Here is a 7,193-nt window from a genome sequence, read left to right on the forward strand (position 1 = left end):
ATAACCTAACTATGGTTTCAACCCCCTAGAAATGTAACCTTTAGCCAATCAACATGGAAATTTCCTGGTCAGCACGAAGAAACTTACTCATACACCCCTTCAGTCCCCCTAGAAGAGCAACCTTACCTAAAACAATGGATTCTCTGCTTATAATTTCCCTTCTTCCACTCCCTCTCTACCTTTAAACCTTTCCTTTTCTTATAGAAAAGGAGATCCCTTTGGAGATCCTTTCTACTTGTTAGATGGAATGCTGCCTCATTCGTAGATCAATTAATAAACCCCCTTAGATCTTTAAAATTTACTCAGTTGAATTTTTGTTATTTAACACTTCTAATAAGCCTATTAATTTGGTCTTCCTTGTTGCCAGTGTCTCTAACTTCTACAAAATGAATGGTCTTTTTCTTTTTATTTGTTTTCGAGACAGAGAGAGAAAGCACGCAAGCAGGGGAAGGGCAGTGAGAGAGGGAGGCACAGAATCTGAAGCAGGTTCCAGGCTCTGAGCTGTCAGCACAGAGCCGGACACAGGGCTCAAACCCACGAACCCTGAGATAATGACCTGAGCTGAAGTCGGACGTTTAACCGACTGAGCCACCCAAGGGGCTCCTGAATGATTTCTTGCTATAAGCCGCCTCGTTCAGAAGATAATTGGAAGAGCCAGCAGAAGTTGTTTGCTACTTTGAAGGGTTTGCCAACAGTGTAGATCTCACGAATTACACCCTCCACTCCAGCAATCCCGTATTTACTAAGAGATGCGGCCATCAATTCTTGTTGATTCTGCCATTAACTATGCATGAAAAACATTCATTTACTGCCTTCCAGTTATGATATCCTCATGCAATATATGGTTCCACAATCCTTAGCTCGTTAACGGAAGCGTTGTGGAGCTTAACAAAGGTACCACTGAAGATCTGGTGAATGCAAAGAAGCCGCAACACCTCTCAGAATTTTGGGTTCACACCATTCATACTGATGCTGATGACAAATGCCCACCTGGGGTCTGCAGGTGCATAGAAGTTGCCAAACTTTCTCACCATCCTCGCTATTCTTGTATCAGTTTTGATCCATCTTGTATCAGTTCTGTACATACATCTTTTTCCTAGATAAGCTTTTTCCTTGCCTTTCAAAACATCTTTTGGGCAAACTTCTTTCTTAAGCACTTGATTTTCAGTTCTGTGCATTTTTTTAAACTTTCTCTTAGGGGTTCCTGGCATACCAAGAACCATCTTTTTCTTCTCTTCTGCATCTTCCTGGCTCCAGCCAGAAAAGAAAAGAGCACCACATAACCTGGTTTTCGTTTTTAATTTTTTTTTAACAGGTTGATATCATTCCCTTTACCTGAATTTGCTTTTTTCAACTCATGGTATATTGTGAACATCCCTCTTATCTGGGACACATATATATCCCAATACATCATTTTTCCACTGTGTGTTTGTGCATGCATGTGTGTGGGCATGCACACCTTTCATAATTTATTCAATTCCCTATTCGGGGGCATTCAGATTGCTTATGGTTTGCTGACACTATAAACAATGCTACAAAAAGCATTATCCTATATATGGCCTTTGTCAAATGTGACCTTTTTAAATTGATTTATTTATTTTGGGAGAGACAGAGACACCATGAGAAGGAGAGGAGCAGAGAGAGAGGGAGACAGAGAATCCCAAGCAGGCCCTGCTCTATCAGCACAGAGTGAGATGCGGTGCTCGAACTCACAAAACTATGAGATCATGATCTGAGCCCAAGCCAAGAATTGGACACTTAACGGACTGAGCCACCCACACATCCCAAATGTGACTTTTTAATGTAAGATAGGACTCATGAACTAGAATTTCTATATAACTTACTGTCATTTTAATTCAAATAATCACTGTCAGATTTATTTGCCAAGACAGTAGAAGAATTCACACTTCTACCACCAAAGTACTGGAACGTTCATATCCTTGAAAGTATGCCAGCAATAATTGTTACTACTTGTTCAAATGTTTATTTCTTTTTGAGCGAGAGAGATAGCATGAGCAGGGGAGGGGCAGAGAGAGAGGGGGACAGAGGATCTGAAGCTGGCTCTGTGCTGACAGCAGCGAGCTCAATGCATGGCTCATACTCGCATACCGCGAGATCATGACCTAAACTGAAGTTGGACACTCAAAAGACGGAGCCAACCAGGCACCCCTGTTATTACTTGTTTAAAACGTATGCCAATCTCACAGGTGAAAACTATTACTGTTGCAATTCAGTACCCTAGGCCAGGGGCAAAGAAGTAAATCCGAAGCAAAGAGAAGTATGCCTGAGAACCTGCAGCTCTTAGTTGCACGCACTGGTATCTTTCTCCACCTGACCCTTGTTTGAGACCTACTTCCCTCTTTGCAGAGGTCTGAGAAAGTTGGAAATAGCCAGTGTTTTCCTTGGTAGTGTTTTCTTAAAGATCAACAGGATTATGTCAGCTGTTATTACAAGAAAAGGCCACCGACACACCAGTTTAAAAAGGAAAAGGTGTGTCCACTGGCTAAAGTAAATAAAAGGGCAAAACACATAGTAACAGTTTTAAAGCTTAACAGTTACAATAGTACTGAGGAAGCAGGTAAGACAAAGCCAGGCTCCTTGCTTGTAAATTCAGGGTGTCTCCTGAACTTTCACAGCTGAATTTAGGAAACTAAATGTCGAACATCCTTGAAAAGTTCAGATACTGGCATTGATATTAAAGAAGGTTTCAAAAGTGTATTGACTGCGGTCCTAATTTTGGCCCTACTGATACCAATGATTTCAGAATGATTCATAACCTAATGAAAGGGTGACCAAGCGTAAATTACATAACATACTGGTGTATGGACACACTTCATTTTATTTTACATCAAAACAAAAATTGATGCGATTGTAAAACTTTAACACTTGTTTAATTTTAATTCATAGCCGACAAGAAATTATTCTTTATAAGTGGCAAGGCTTTACTAGGGGCTCCTGGGTGGTTCAGTGGGTTAACAGCCAGATTCTTGATTTCGGCTCAGGTCATGATCTCGTAGTTCATGGCTTCGAGACTCACATCCGCCTCGCACTGGGAGTGCAGAGCCTACTTCGGATTCTCTCTCTACCCCTCTCTCTCAGCCCCTCCCCTCTCTCTCTTACTCTCTCTCAAAATAATAAATAAACTTAAAAAAAAAATTTAAGCAGTCCTACTAGTTGATAGGGCAATGTATTGACTTGTAGAAGATGTGAAAATTATCTAACATTCCAACTCACATAGATTGTACATCATAAGAAATGATGCCACAGGGACAAGTTTGCCACAGTCCCTGAAACAAGGAGAATTCTGGCACAAGATTCCAAGGTAGCTCAGGAATAAGATATCTTACCTAAAACATAACATAGTATGGGCATAACTCACTGCACAGTGCCTGCTATGTCAGAGAGCTGAGCAGAAAATAATGGACACTACTATGTAAAACAAAACAAAAAAACCCCCAAAACCACGAATTCAGATATATTTATGGGAGGGACACCTGGGTAGCTCAGTCAGTTAAGCGTCTGACTCTTGATCTCAGCTGAGGTCTTGATCTCAGGGTCGTGAGTTCCAGCCCTATACTGGGCTTCACACTGGACATGAACCTTACTTAAAAAAAGAAAAAGAAAAAGGGTACATTGATGGGAAATAAAGTGAAAAAGACATTCTTTCTGGAAGAGCATGTGCACATTTCTTTTTGTGTCTCACATGCTATTATGATGTTAGTGGGTATGCTCATCAGTCTCCATTTCTATAAACTGACAGGCAGAAGGCATCTTTTTAATGCCCCAAATCTAGCACAGTGTCAGGTTCAGAGTACATGCTCCATAAATGTTGAATGTAGAAACTGAAATACTGATGTTAAACCACCGGAAATATTGTAGCTAGATCTGTTGTGCCAAGGCTATGGATTGAATTATGAGCCCTGTCCGCTGAAAATTCATATATTGAAGTCCTAACCTGCACTGTGATTATATTTGGAGATTGGGCTTTTAGGAGGTAATTAAGGTTAAGTAAATCATAAAAGCAGAACCCTGATCCAATAGGATTGGTAGCCTTATAAGAGGAAAAGAGAGATCTCCATGAGAACACACCAAGGAAAGCTATGTGAGCATACATGGAGAACTGGTCATCTACAAGCCAGGTAAAGAGCTCTCTTACCAGGAACAGAACTGCTCAGAATCTTGATCTTGGACTTCCAGTCTCCAAACTATGAGGAAATAAGTTTCTCTTACTTAAGCCACCCTGTCTGTTGTATTTTGTTATGGCGGCACAATAAGATGAAATCAACAACACAGTGAAAATGCTAATGCTTTTCACTGGTTTTATGACAATGAATGGGACCAAAGAAAAATGACTTTCTTAAAGTCATTATAGTGATAATCCAAGAATGGATTTTAGCACAATATTTGACATGTGTGAATTTAAGGGTAACCTGAAAGCTTGAGAATAGTATATAACAAAGTAGATTAGAGGGGAGAATTTAAAATTTGAGCTGTAAATTACTTTCAATACAAAAAGGGTTTGTTCTTTGTAGAACCTTTATTCAGTCTGCATGGCATTTGACAGAGGACTCTTTGATTACATTTGATTAACTCTAATAAAGCTTGAAAACCATTTTAGCCTAATGCAAATGTCCCAGTCTCTTCTTAGATTTCATCAAAGATTGGTAACACATTGCGTAAGTGTTACTTTCAAACTATAGCCCACTACATTTTCTAATTTGGAGAAAGGAAATGCTTTGAGTCTTTCTTATGAAGCATAGGAGTCCACACATAAAGAAATGTCATTTATTTCTCATATTTGTTTTGTGATTTGACAGATTTTTATGTAAGGTTGGTCATCAGAAATTTGCAAGCCAAAATTAGCAAGATAGCAGGTTGCAAATCCATTCCTTGAATGAAAGTTGCCTCTATGCAGTAAGGGAATGGACTCAGAAATGTGACACACACTTAACACATTTACTATCATCATGCCCAAAATGACCACGCTAGTGTAGGTTTAGAAATCTAGATCTGGGTTATTTTCTCACATTTACCAGCTTTTAAATAGAAGAATGCTCTAAGCCATTAACAGAAAGATGCCTGATGTTTTCATAACAGCGCAGGTAACTTAGGAAGGACAATAGTTTGGTTCTTCTGAAAGTCACCGCTTTTGCTGTTTCTCTTCTTTTCATTTTTTTTCTCTTCGAAACTCGTATCTACCACGTTCGGCTGCTGGCCTGAAGGCAGCGCTAATCTCTAGGGCATTATGACATATTTATTACCAAATCTCTCCAACAACTTTAGAATTGCCACAGTGATACATGAATATTTGAAAGCTAAAACTCAAAACCATATTCTCTTATACATCCTATGCCTTTTTATTGATAGTTATGAGCCTCATGAATCAAATTTGCTACTTTTTCCTGAGGCAAAAACAAAAAACAAGTAAAATTCTGAGTTTTATTCTTTGTCATAGCATTTTACTCTAAAATATACGTCCGAACAGATTCTTCCGTAGCGTATAGTTTTGCACCACATGGAGAACATTTGTAATTAGGTCAGCATTCGCTGTTTCTAGGCACCAACAATGAGGTAGTTTGTTGTACCCATATTAGAATATTACCAGAGTAACGGGACTAAAATGACTCACTGGGTTCTTGGTTGCAGGGCTCGGTGCTACAAGTGGTCTTAAAATAAGGCTCAGAAGTCTGAGCAGTTGTGGAAGTCTCTTTGAGAGACTCGGAGAGATCATAAGTGACTCTCTTCCAAAACACAAAAGCATAAAATAGGAGGACATGATGGGCTGGGAGAAAAGAAAACGTGGAAAGTGTAGAAGAAAAGACCTAAGGCCCTCGTGCTCCCTGAGAATACAAACTCGGGCTGATTATCATCCGTCTTAGAAGAGCCATGCAGGGGTGCTTGGGTGGCTCAGTTGGTTGAGCGTCTGACTTTGGCTCAGGTCAGGATCTCACGATTCGTGGGTTCAAACCCCGTGTTGGGCTCTGTGCTGACTGCCAGCTCAGAGCCTGGAGCCTGCTTCAGACTCTGTATCTCCCTCTCTCTCTGACCCTCCCCTGCTCACGCTGTCTCTCTCTCTCTCTCTCTCTCTCAGAAATAAATAAAACATTAAAAAATCTTTTTTAATTTAAAAAATTAAAAAAAAAAGAAGAAGAACCATGCAGAGCTAGTCCAGATGACAACGCCTTGCCCTGCATGATCTAGAATAATAAAAGAATAATCAACAGCTACCCTACTGGGTCAGGGTCACCAGTGTCAAAAGGACCAGAGGACATTTGGAAGAGACACCTGAATCTGAAAAGGCAGAATGTGCACATCTTCAATCACTATTCCTGAGGGAAGGACTTTCAGAAAGTACACCTAAATCTTACATAGTCTTGTATACCAATTGTACCTCAAAAAAATCACAAATTTGGTGGCATAGAAAAGAACTCTGCTTCATATACAAGCTACTGACATAGTGTCTTTCTCATTCGGCCAGGACTTACTATTGCTTCCTGTGAATTCGATACTAAAAAGGGATACGACCGAACAAACACATATGATTCCCATCATCACACAGTTTACAGTCTGATGAGGAGATGCATTCCACACTCACCTGCCTTTTCTCCTTGTCTGTCTCCTTTGCTTGCTCTTCCTTATCTGCGGACCACTGGATTCTGGAACCCTCCAAAACTCAATTCCTGAGCTACTTCTCTCCTTTATCTACATGCTTCCTCTGGTTGAACCCATCCAGTCCTGTGGCAGTAAGTACTAAACACATGGCAATGACTTCTAAATTTACATCTCCCGTCCCAGCCTCTCCTCTGAATTCCAGATGCCTGTCCAACACATCCACTTGGACTTGTCTGAAGGCACTTCAGACAAGATGACTAAAATTGACTTCCCATCACCGTCTATTTGCCCCAAGCTCCACACCTGCCCCTTTCCAGTGTTCCCCATCAAACGTAATAGCACCCTGATCCTTTCAGTTAGTAACCAAAATTCCAGGTATCATCTTTGTTATCTTTCTATTATAGTCTATGTAAATTTGTCTACAATTCTATTTACTCCATCTTCAGAACGTATCCAGAATTTGGCTGTTAATCACACAGCCCAAGATACAACTATTTGTGATTGCAATCACCTCCTAACTGTACCCCTATTTTATATTAGTCCAGCTTCATCATATTCTCCAATGTGCACAAATAGAGATT

General features: G+C 40.2%; 1 pseudogene; it reads right to left on the reverse strand.

Annotated features, from left to right (window-relative positions):
* Window positions 1-317: 317 nt before the first annotated feature.
* On the reverse strand, window positions 318-6,939 carry LOC120235121 (annotated as a pseudogene).
* Window positions 6,940-7,193: the final 254 nt, after the last annotated feature.

Source organism: Hyaena hyaena, unplaced genomic scaffold (assembly GCF_003009895.1).
Source record: "Hyaena hyaena isolate Hyena2069 unplaced genomic scaffold, ASM300989v1 scaffold_122, whole genome shotgun sequence".
Classification (NCBI taxonomy): domain Eukaryota; kingdom Metazoa; phylum Chordata; class Mammalia; order Carnivora; family Hyaenidae; genus Hyaena; species Hyaena hyaena.